General features: G+C 42.3%; 1 long non-coding RNA gene across 13 annotated transcripts; it reads right to left on the bottom strand.

The window, feature by feature from the left end:
• Positions 1 to 6515: 6515 nt before the first annotated feature.
• Positions 6516 to 11961, bottom strand: LOC123120060 (uncharacterized). 13 transcript variants are annotated; one of them, XR_006459288.1, is made up of 6 exons: positions 11477 to 11960; positions 8478 to 11197; positions 8299 to 8391; positions 8067 to 8176; positions 7585 to 7732; positions 6516 to 7472 (listed from the first exon to the last, which is right to left on the bottom strand). It is a non-coding gene; the product is annotated as an uncharacterized lncRNA (long non-coding RNA). The 13 variants fall into 13 exon arrangements; XR_006459289.1 differs by having other exon boundaries at positions 7585 to 8176; positions 8299 to 8634; positions 10064 to 11197; positions 11477 to 11961; XR_006459281.1 differs by adding an exon at positions 11346 to 11381 and having other exon boundaries at positions 7585 to 8176; positions 8299 to 11197.
• Between the last annotated feature and the right edge of the window lie 846 nt (positions 11962 to 12807).

Raw genomic sequence — 12807 nt, 5'->3', positions numbered from 1 at the left:
GATTGACGCAAATGATACGGCGTTGGAAAGCTATGGAAAATGCGCAACTTTTTCGTATAAAAATGTTTTTCTAATTCCTTACGGTTTAAAAACAAATTCGAATACGGTCAAATTTGATTTTGAACGCGATTTTTTTAAAGATTGTCGAAATGAGGCAAATAATATACCGTTGGATAGCTATCAAAAATGCGAAACTTAGTCATGTTGAACGTTTTCTCTAGTTCGCAACCGTTTAAGAGTAATTTTGAATAGTGTGAAACCCATCGTGTTGTTTTTTCCTGTCTAAAAATAGAGTACTTTGTATTGATGTATGTATGTGTTTGTACTGAGGTATTTTTGACAGTAGTTTTGAATGATTTAAAAAAAAAGAGTACTTGAACGGATGCCCGTATGGTTTTATATTAATTTTCCTCGTAACTTCTCAATTGTATCATCATGCCCGAACTTGCATAGTTTATACCATTAAACCGAATGATTTTTTTTAATAAAATGAAAATGTTTTGTGTTTTCTTTTGAACTCAACCTTGTTTTGCTACGATATGTTGGACTTCTCTCATTTTACCACTTGAACTTTTTCCATTTTGAATTTCTCTCATCGTGTTGTTTTTTTGTTTGAAAAATAGAATACTCATACTGATATATGTGTCTTTTTGTACTGAGGTATTTTCACAGATTGGACTTTACTCTGCTTTTTTGGTATGGTTATCCTCATAACTTTTCGATGGTTTATGTTATCAACATCCTTGAACTTATATGGTTTAAATTGTTGAACTGAATGATATTTTTTTCAAAAAGAAAATGTTTTGTGTGTTTATTTTTGTAACTCTTTTGCAACAGTGTTTTGTACTTCTCTCGTTTTGCGACTTGAACTTTTAACATATGAGTTTTCGTGGGTTTTTTGAATTTCCGCATTTCTATTTATTGGAAACAATTTTTTCTTTCTTGTTTTTAATTCAAACTGATAATTGTTTCTTGTTCGAACTGGTCATTTATTTTTTTAATTCAAATTTGATCATTGTTTTTAATTCAGAATTTTTAATTCAAACTGATCATTGTTTTTAATTTGATCTGATCATTGTTTTTAATGCAAACCGATTTTTTAATTCAAACTGATCATTATCTTTAAGATTGCAAATTATAAGGAACTTTCTTCTATCTATCATAAGAACTGATACAACAGATTCGTTTGAACTGTTGCTCACAAAAAAAGGGCTACTCTTTCTTTATGAAGTGTTACGAAGAGTACTACAAAGATTACTACTCCCTCCGTTCCCAAATATTTGTCTTTCTAGAGATTTCAACAAGTGACTACATACGGAGTAAAATGAGTACATCAGGAGGTAAATCATTGAGCCAAATACGCTCACTACCCCTCACCATCCTAGAACCAAAACTAGCTAGTTTATGCGCAGGCATATTACATTCACGTGATTTCTAAACTAGCTTAAATTGAATGAAACCTATCTGTAGTTGATACTTGGTCTCATGAAAAAGACTCCCCAGCTATGAAGGATCTACATTACTGTCATCTATGGCTTGCTTCAAAGGTAGACAATCTGTCATAAATATCACCCGGCCCATACCAAAATTCTCTGCAAAATTGATGGTTCTAATTAGAGCAAGTGCTTTCGCATGCAATGGATCAGACACATCCACCAAGAGGCCAGCTGCAGCACATAAGACATCGCCGGCTGCATCTCTCGCTATACAGCCCCACCCACCAGTTCCCAAGCCCCCAATGAAAGAAGCATCAAAATCCAACATAACCCAGTCCTGTGGAGGGGGTTCCCACTGATTGATCTGCACTTTCGGGGGTCTGGTAGGTGGAGAATGGAACTGAATCCATTCTTCAGTAAGCATTGATATTTATCTTGCAAATTCCGGCGGCAAAGTCGTACCCTCCCCATGTCTTCTTCTATTGCGTTCAGATCACCAGCGCCACAGGAGACAAATTACTTTTAGTTTCTTTTGCTCAGGAAATGTCATAATCCTCTCTAGCACCTCCAACAACGTGGGAGCCTGCATAATATTTATCCTTTCGTTTTCCAGATCGGTCGCTCGCCACATAGCTCTGACTGCCTTGCAACGGAAAAAGAAATGTCCACCATCTTCAAAATATTCATTGCACACCACACAACGCGTATCCAACTCCACACCCTGCCTAGCAATATTCATATTTAGCGGGTGACTATTATGTCCGAATCTCCACATAAAATGATGTACTTTCCCTGGGCAGTGCACTTTCCAAATAGCAACCCACACTGACTTTCCCCACCCTGACCCGGCGACGCTATCTCCTTGACTGATGTTTGATTGTCTCATCATCATATCTGTGTGCACACGATAAGCAGACTTTACAGAGAAGAGCCCCTTTGCGTCAAAATGCCATGCAATGAAATCGTCATGCTGTTCAAACACCGGTATTGAAAGAATAACACTTGCCTTCATCGGAAGGAAAGTCTGCCTTACAAGCCCCTCATCCCATGTATGTGTGTTTGGCTCAATCAGCTCGGAGACACGTGTGAGCAAGTGTGTTCCTTGTTGTGATAGCGTATGTCTTGACATTTTCCGCGGCAACCACGGGTCTATCCAGATATCGATGCTTTCCCCCGAGCCAACTCGTCAAATATACCCCTCTCTTACAATAGCGAGACCCTTGAGAATACTTCTCCAAGTATAGCTCATATTAGGCGTCGAAACATCAGAGAGGATGTTACTACCAGGATAATATTTTGCTTGCAACACTCTAGCACAAAGTGACTCAGGAGCTTGAAGAAGTCGCCAAGCTTGACGTGCGAGCATCGACAAATTAAAAGAATAGAGATCTCGGAAACCAATACCACCTTGTTCTTTTGGAAGCTTCATTTTATCCCATCCCACCCAATGCATCTTGTTCTCATCACTTTGTTGCGACCACCAATACTTGCAAATCATCTTACTAAGCTCTTCACAAAGCTCTTTAGTTAAATCAAAACATCCCATAGCATACGCCGGAATAGCTTGAGCAACGGATTTAACCAAAATCTCCTTGCCTTTCATGGATAGAAAACGTTCTAACCAGCCTTGTATTCGAGCCCAAAGCCGATCCTTTGTGTATTCGAAACACTGTGTAACTGACCGGCCAATATACAATGGCAGCCCTAGGTATTTCCCTCATGTTGTTTCTTGCTGCAAACCCAAAATATTCATGACTATATCCTTGTCCGCACTTTTAGTATTCTGACTGAACATAATTGTGGATTTATCCCGATTCACCATTTGACCAGACCCTGCCTCATACACTTGTAGAATCCTACTGATCTCCGTTGCTCCCTCCTGAGAAGCTTCAAAAAACATTAGGGAATCATTTGCAAAAAATAAGTGGGTGACAGTGGGTGCCGTTGGTGCCACTTTAATGCCTCTAATCCGGCCTACAAATTCCGCTTGATGAAGTAGAGCTGATAGACCTTCCGCGCATAATAAAAATAAGTACAGGGATATGGGATCACCCTGACGCAAACCCCTTCCAGGAACCACGACGTCAGTGTATGTGGAATTAACCTTGAATTTATATGTAACTGATCTGATACACTTGGAGATAAGTTGTACAAAACTCTCATAGAAGCCCAACTGACCAAGTATCCTTTCCAGGAAATTCTATTCAACACGATCGTAAGCTTTGCTCATATCTAGTTTTAACTCAGCGTATCCCACTAATCCAGATTTTTTCCTCTTTGTTTCTTATTACTAGTACAAATGCCCGTGCATTGCACCGGGCGAAAAATTAAAACCTGCTCCACTTGCCAACATGCAGCACTTCTTTAATCCAAATTTTGCAAAACGTCAAAAATAAGACTACATTGAGTATTTCTTTTTTGACCATGAAATTTGGACGTACCCTAACAATGTTCGTCATGATCTATTTCAGTTCTCATGCGTTGCAACGAGAGTAAAATATTACCACCTACCCCTAACCCAATATATAAGCCGAGTATAATCGCACATTATGTTGTTCAAACAAACCATTGATCACCGATGCACTTGCTAGGTTGCTTGCTCGGAAAAGCACTGCCTTGCGCCATGGACGTCGGCATTTGATGTTCTGGACCAGATTGACCAGTGATCTCGCACATGATTCCTTCTCCGCACTATCTGTATCGCCCATGCACACATAGATGGACTTCTTGGGGTTGACGTGAGTAGCGGCATAATAAATAAACATGTGCTTGGAAACCTATAAAACTAATTAACACTCGAACAAATATGTTTGCGCATACAAATCAAACAACTTTGCAAATAGCAAAACAATAGTATAAAATTGTTCAAAAGTACCAAGATCCATTCTTGGAAACAATCCATTACCAGATAGAAGAGTGTCCAATCCTCTCCTATTACAACATCACATATGATATAAAATCAGAATTTTCAAGTTGTAGGTTTAATAAAAATTTAATTCATAATTTTGCATGTCTAGAACTAACTCATTGTCTTGATTATAGATTCAATTTTCAGTAAATTAATCAATGGCAGTGAGCTACATATGCACATGTTTTTTGTTCCCCTCATCCAATATCATTAATGAAACGATGTACTAACAAAAAATACATCATAAAACTCCCACACAAAAAAACATCATAAGCCAATGTGCTTTGATTGGATATTTTTTTGTTTATGCAGAAATGTACTGACCAGACCGAATTACTAGATTATCTCATGAAGTTTCAGGTCGTCTTCACTTTTTTTTTGTGGAACGTCTCCATCACGAGCAAGTTCCAAGTGAACATTACACTCTTGCACATATGTACTGTTGGAACTCTAAATTTCAATATGTACATTTGTTCAAACCTTCGAGCTGCTCTTTGTTAGCGGCTGCGTGTTCCAGAGGCGCAACAAGCCCCATCAAGCTGCGATTGGCAGCCGTTTTTTTCTATGGTGTCTTGCATGCAATGCTTCTTCACAAAGTAACAAAAAACACCATCTATTTAGCAACGGAGATCAATAACACACCTCAAGATCAATAATACTTGGTCATTAAAACATCAGAAAGTACTCTCCTGTTGAAAACTTGAAATGCATTAGTACATTGATGTTTTACTTTCATAAGCAAACTTCCATTGATCTTTTGAATTCTGATTCTGTAATGAGAACAGAAGAGTCAGGCTAATCATAAAATCCTGGCATTCAAGGCCACACCTATGTCAAGCTTCTATCCTGAGGCACCTTTTCTCGCAAGGCTGAATACTGAAAGGTAGACATGGAAACAAATCAAGTATCCTTATAGTTTTCTAGCCCATTCAAGGCGCAGGGCGTGGCAGGAGGTGGGTAGGGTGGGGCGGAGCGTCGCGAGGCAGAGCGTGGCTGCCTTTTTTCCCCTTTATTCATACCGGTTCAATCTGTAATGCGGGTTGAATTCCAAAAACTACAGGGACCTTTTCATAAAAAAACCACGACGGTGAACCCGACAGACTCAACTCGTGCTTTACTATTAGGGAAAAAATAGTAATACCTATACCGGTTCGGAAAACAGGAACGGGCTCGAGAGTAACAGAATATTATTCTGTTAATAGTAACAAAATAGTCCAGCCTTATATATATATGACAACACTATTTTAATCCTGGGATTAAAATAGTTATTTGGATCACACCGTGCCTATATAGGGCCCGGTGGGATCTTCCCGAACTCCCGAACACACAGAAGAAAAACCCATGACCACCACCTCCCGCCAATCCCAACTTCCCTAGATCCCATCCCCGCTGAGCTCCCGCTCCGCCATGGCCTCTTCCCTGGTTCCACCACCCCAGTGCCGCCCCCTCGCCGGATCCCGCCTACTCCCGCGGCCACGCGCCGCCCCACCTGCAGCGGCGCCACTACCGGCGCGCGCCGCCCCAGCCAGCGCGCGCCGCCCCAGCCAGCGCGCCTTCCGAAGCCTGCAGTCTACTGACCAGAGATGTCACAGGCCGCCGCCGCTGCCGGTCATCTGGATTGGACGCCTCCGGGGCCATCTCCACCGTCGACGCGCCCTGCACCACCAGCATGCGCCATGGATGGCCCTCGCACGATCTTGAGAAGTGTCGCCGTCGCAATTAAAGGGCGCCGGTGCTCTCAGGTCACCGACTGACCACCATCGCGCCCCCAAGCAAAAGCCGCCGGTCTGCCATATGCACCATCCACAAGCTTCTGCCCCTCCATTCTGTGCGGGCAGTCTAGCGCCTCGCTGGCGAGAAGTCCTAGCGGGCAACCATCTCTCCTTGTTGTCCATTTTTTCATTGCGGTCCCTGTCGGTCCATCTGCATCGATGCCATTCTACCATACTAGTTCAGGAGCACGCCTTGGCGCGGGGTGCCGGTTCCAACTATGTGGTCAAACAGATAATGGTCGGTTAGCAGGAGGCATGGTTTACCGCACATATTCAACAATACAACGAAACTTCTGGTTAAAGAGATATGTTTAGTACAGAGTAACCGCACAGAATAAATATGTATAGAGCATACTGATTAAATATATATCAAAAATAAAGTGTAGTTGTTGCCAAGTATAACCGCAATTTCACTATAAAACATAAAAGCACAATTTGTACCAAAAGCAAGGCACAATGTTTGCTCAGGACAATTGACTTGCATCAGATAGTACAAAACATAAACGTACAAGTTACGTAAATATAGCCAAGTAGTTCATACCAGCAGGTGTTACAGTAGATGTTTTATCTGCTCATAAATACAATTGAGAATTTGAGATGACAGACAATTGGAAACAATTCTCTGGAAACATCGATGATAGCTAATAGCTGATCATTACAGAGAACTTCTGAGACAAAGCTAATGCTTCCTAATGAGAATAGGCACTCTAAAAGCTATACTTGACAGCCTTATTCTTCCTAATGATAATATGGAAGCTCTACAAAAAATATCAGAATTAGCTCATGAGAATAGGCACTCTAAAAGCTATACAAAATTCAGATAGACTGGAAACTAGTCAGTAACATTATGCCTGTAGAGTATTAAGTAGAAAAGATATGTTGCTGAGAGATCCAAATGAATATTGCAGCTAAAAAAAAGGTGCCTGCAAGAGAAGATGTAGGTGAGAGCAACATATTAGCCACTCGATACTTGAGTAGGAAAAGGATGATACATACATACAACTGGAGTAACTTCTGTCACACTATGCCGCGACAATAGCGAAGATGAAACTGTGTAATATAACTTCTGATTAACAGCATATGCGGGTTATTGTCGAACTCATTAAAACCAAATGTCACTAAAATTAAACTTTCTAAATCACAATAAAGAACAATAATCCACAACCCTGTGAATAAATATGAAATTTTACACTCCCATGATATAGCTACCTTTCGATTCAATAATGCAGTTCAGTGCAAAGGGATAACCAACATGCCAAGAGGAATATTCCCAATAGAGAGCGAATCAGCCAGATTTGCTGCAAGCGGATCATGGTCACTGGGCTCATATTTTTGTGAGTTTTTTTTTGCCCCTGACTGCAAGAACATTAGAAGCTCTTTCAACACAGGAGAATAGTGAAAAAGGAAAAAAAAAAAAAGGGGGGGGGGCAATTAGCTAAAGGGTAAAATGCACAAGATGAGCATATACCAAACATCTTCAGGGAAAGAACCGTGAAGCGATCATATAATTATACTCTAAGGTAGGGAAAACAGTAAATGATTCCCGCTCGTGTTTTTATTTCCATTCATGAGTCGTTGACACCGAATCTTTTCTCTTTCTTTGTGTGAGACTGCACCTACATATTCAAATTTCTATCAAGCTCATGTAGGAATCTGAATACATAGGTTACTAACACCAAGACAATCATCCGAACAAAATTGTTCGGTCGAATAACTCATTTTGCTAGGTAGCTGTCTAGACAATGCAGGCACTGTCTAGCTCATCTAAGAATCTAAATATGTAGTCCAGTTGAATACCTCATTTGGCTAAATAGCTCGCTATCGAGACAATGCATGAGAATTTCGCAGGAAGTAGGTGCAACACAAGTTAGAAAATGCATGTAGACACTTCTATAAAGCATGAACTGCGGAAGAAACGAAAGGCTCTATGGTCAAGGCCAGATTGCTCACCAGACACCAGCTTCATGCAATTTCTTAGGAACGGAGCATCAAGGAAAAGCATACATTCCATTAGGTGCTTGAACATAAGCCATCCTCACTACATGCCCAAGTGAGTTGCCCTGAAATAACAGATAAGCCTCAAGATCAAAATCAGCCAACAACAAAGAATGGACTGCCTTGACCATACACACAGTGGAATGGGCTGATGAGAGATACAGAGTGAGAGACATGAGATCCTCACAGTAGCACGACCATGTTCAGCGACTTGCAGCTCCGGCTTGCCGCTCAGCTGGCGGACACACCGTGTGCAGATATTAGGTGTCCAGCAACAGAACTAAATATTTCAGTCAACAGTCAACATCGGTGATGGCTAACCGAAAAGGAATTGTAAATATCAGGGAAGGGGAAGGAGTTTGAAACCTAGTACTTCCATTATCAGGGAGCAAGAATGTGTGAGGCATCGGGGCTTCAATTATTCCTCTTTCATCTGCTCATGTGCCACCTCCGCCGCATCCTCGAGCCGCAATACAGCTAGGCAGGCGCATAGGGTTCATACACCATCGCCTTGCCAGGAAACCTAGAGGCGACCAGGAGAGAAAAATTAGGAAATGGTGGAGCTTAAGATTCACATGGTGCCAGTAATCTTTCACCACAAAAAACTGTACAGAAGTAGAGGGGGTTGGATAATATATGGCACAAGGCACACATGAAAGAAATACCAGTTTTGGCACAAGTTTTGGGTAAGGAAGATACTTAGACATTAAATAAAAAAACAATTGATTAGAGTTATTTCTCAGTTTAGATAAAAAAGAAAGAACCAATGATTGTTTACATATAGTAGAATTATGTCTCAGTTCAGATAAAAAAGAAATAGACACTGATTGTTTCCATATATATAGCAGAAGTATGGCTGATACAAAAATTGAGTTATTTCCCTCAAACAAAGAAAGGCCCATGAAACACACACTTTGATAGCAAGAGTGCTATTTATTTATCTATGCAAACCTACAGCAGACCCATAATCCAAACATATGTAAAGCTTCCTGTAAATGTTAAGGTTTGACATTTTTCTAAATAATTGTGTCCACTACATAGCATATGTCCAGACAACACTAAATGGATAGTGCAATCAGTCACACCAAATGCTCAGCAGCATTTTTGCTCCAAATGTAAACCAACATGATGGGGCGTCACAAGTAGATAGGAAGTGCAGCCTGCCAGGTGCCAGCCAGCCCGGTAGTAGAATATATATTTCAGACATAAGAGATGGCACATGTATATAAACAACTAAACCATCATCTGAATTTTTGGAAGGAAGATGTGGGAGGTTGCTTGTAATAGTAATGGTTCAGTTATTATAGAGGATTCAGATGGTGTGTCCTTCCAAATGTTGATGCCGCAGAAATGGTAACACAATTTATCAAAATCAAGTCTTGTGCTTGTGAAGAGAAGGATATATATTGTTCGTCTATGACATATGTTGATAGTACTGTATCATATATCTTTGTCTAAACATCTCGCTTGCTAGGGTGTTGTGACAAAGGACCTGTTGATGGTGATCACGTGCTCGCCCCGTCTCGCCGACGCGGTAGGCCATGGCGAGCAAGCCTTGCCAGACTCACTCAGGTGTTGTGATGTGAGGTCCTGCCGACTTGTCTATAGTACATGTGCATAGCAAGTGTAGTCACACACGCTTGTAAGCAAATTCATAGAGGAGTTGAGCAATATGCAATAAAATTATATACGGTGATGCCTACATTCTGGCGTTGCTTTGGAGCTGGTGGTGAAATAAGCTGGGTTTTCAGGTAGCATGGATAGTAGCAAGTAGGAACACCTAAGAGGCTACCATGATCAAGGCTAGGTCGAGCCATGCTTATGTGACACCACCGTTCTTCCTTTTGTGCAAGATCAACATCATATTTTAGTGTGTTTGATCCATGTGATGGCGCAACAATAGAAGTAAATCTAGAAGTAATGCATATAGACAAAAAATAAGAATGCCATACAATAGGTTAGCCATATACAGTCTGCTATGAGCCATTCAAAATCTAGGTGTGGCGCTGCTGAAGCTTGCATCGTGCATAACAAAACACAATTTTGAGGGTGCACCATTCGGTTGAAACTTCTACATCATGCAAGAATTTGTAATCTGAACCTAAAAAACAAATAGAAAGCAGAATAGACATTATATACCTGCTAGTGTCTCATGCTTCTTCTTGCGATAACTACTTTCGAATGCAATAAGCTTCTAGATCATTTTTACCTTACCGACACTTTTTGAAATTGCATCAAGTAACAGAAGCTCATAAATCTGATATCTTGGATCATGGAAAAAAATCATAAATACCATACTGACAAAATATATGTGAAACTGAATCATTACACCATTGAGTCTATTTGTGCTGATGAAATTGAAACTATAAATCAGACATTATCGGAACAAAAACAACAAATAAAAGCAAGTGGACCTAGGGTGAACTTTTTCATCATACCACGAAATAAAATAATGCTTGTATTTCCATGGAAGGCATTACTTCTAAATTTCTAACTTACATAGATCTTGTGGATACAACACCAATATACATCATTTTCTTAGAATAAAAAACCCATGGTTTCGCTGTGCAGAACAGAAGACCAAGCATATATATGTAATAAGCCATAGGTTGTGCAGATGTGTTAGCGACTCTACTATTTTTACAAAAATGATGTGGCCAAAAATAGAGAATATCAACTTCTAAAGGTCTAGGAGACCATCTAGTCTGATATGCTCATATAATCTAATTGGAACTAATATATGATTAGTTCAAAATATATCTGAATTTAGGTTCAGTTTTATCCTGAATTGTTCCACCTGCTCACAGAATAAACCAAACCAGTATTAAGCACCCTTTGTTCTTCAAGCAGATAACTGGACGTTCATCAAAATATATCTGAATTTAGGTTCAGTTTAACTTTCTTCCCCTTTTCTGCAATGGTTAGGCTACTACACTAATCCGTGAAGGCTGAAACGTTGTTCAAACATGTTCTGCAAATTAAAGAACAAAGCACCCTGAGAATAAAACCAAACCTGGGTAATCTGACGAGCATCCAGTTATTGTTCCACCTGCTCACACACATGCCTCTCATCCCTTATCTTCTCCCTGCCAAATCACAGATGAACCAGGTGATGGTCAGAGAGCAATGAGGCAAATCATTCTGAACACCAGGCAAAGCACCAAACCAATCAAAGGAGACGCAATTAAATACACAAATTGAACAAAGAGATAACTCCTCTGATCCCCACAATACCTGTAGAATCCACCACCACGAGATGTTTTTGAAACCCTAGCACGTCACAGCGGCGGAAGCCAATAATAAACCACGAGTACTAAATTCGACAAGAAAGACGGGCAAGATATGTGATATGACCAGGAACATACTCGATTTGCAGGAGAAGGTGCTGCGAAACCGGACGGAGCTCCTCCCACTTGGTCGTGTACCCCGCCTGTTCCCCTTCCGCCGTGTACAGCCTCACTGTTGTTGCTGCTTCGCCTGTGGCAGCGCCCACGCCTGATGCGGCCACGAAGAACGCCCCTGCCCCAATTCCGTCCACGCCGCCGCCCCCACCTGCGGCTGCGCCAACGCCCACGACGCGGGGGGCGCCACCTCCCGTGCCACCTCGGCGGCGGTGGAGAGGAGGCGGCGGAGGAGGCGGGCGCCGGCGGAGATGACGGCGGCGTGGGGCAAGGAGGCGGGCGCAGCGAGCGTTTGGAGGGAGACGCGGCGAGCGGCGGCGGCGGCGGCTGCGGCTGGCGGCGGGGCAGGGAGGCGGGCGTGGGTTAGGGAGGGTTTGGACGGAGAGAGAGAGGCGGGGCGGGAGGGAGAGGAGAGGGAGCGGCGGGAGGAGCGAGGGATGGGAGCGCAGAGTGCGGGGGAGAGGCGGCTAGGTCATCTCTGGAGCGGACGCAATTTATACGCGTAAGCGTGAAACGACGAAATGCCCCCGGCGGAGCAGCGTAATTACGCGCGGTGGCACGAACGAGACGGTAACTATTTAGTGTAGCAGTAACTTTTTGATCCAACGGCCCACTCCTTCCACCGCTCGATCCGACGTCCAAAAACGCATCAAGAGGCTCGATCCGACGGCCGACAGTGGCTAAGCTCTGAGAGAGCTCATGTTCTCCCTAGATACTTATATCAAGATTGGCTGCATTCACTGGCAGCTATTTCCTAAGCAAGGTTTCCCATCAAGCCAAGCATGTCGTGCTCCATCTTGCATGACGAAGTAGCAGGTCGGACTCTGAAGAAAAAGCAGGTCGAACTCTGAAGAAGTAGCAGGTCGAGAGATTCGGCTTTCTCCGATAGGGATGCAGGCCACCGCCTGATGGAGTGCAGGATGTACAAGGCCGAGGACCACGCCGCAGGTGCCCATGTCACCAAATCCTCCCGAGTTGGCCTGAACGTGGTCGGCCGGGCGCCTGAACCCGAAGTGAAAATGGTCTTCTCTTAACTAGTACGCCATGAGACAAAGTTACATGGAGGGAAGAGTACAGAGAACAAAGAATAAAACGTGTGGTTGTGGGTACTTCAAGAAGATAAGATGTAGAGACAAGGACCAAAAGGTGTGGTGTAAAAACAAGCACAACCTTGTATAGAAGCATTTATACCCAACGTCTCCTGGTGCGGCTAGCTCTGGTGTCCAGACACTACAACACGGGTGGAGCTACCGAGAGGAATGGATTAGTGCAGAACGTGTGGTATAAACACATTC

The sequence above is a fragment of the Triticum aestivum genome, chromosome 5D (genome assembly GCF_018294505.1).
Source record: "Triticum aestivum cultivar Chinese Spring chromosome 5D, IWGSC CS RefSeq v2.1, whole genome shotgun sequence".
Lineage (NCBI taxonomy): Eukaryota > Viridiplantae > Streptophyta > Magnoliopsida > Poales > Poaceae > Triticum > Triticum aestivum.
Note: the sequence above shows the minus strand (reverse complement) of the source record. Positions and strands in the feature narration are given on the sequence as shown.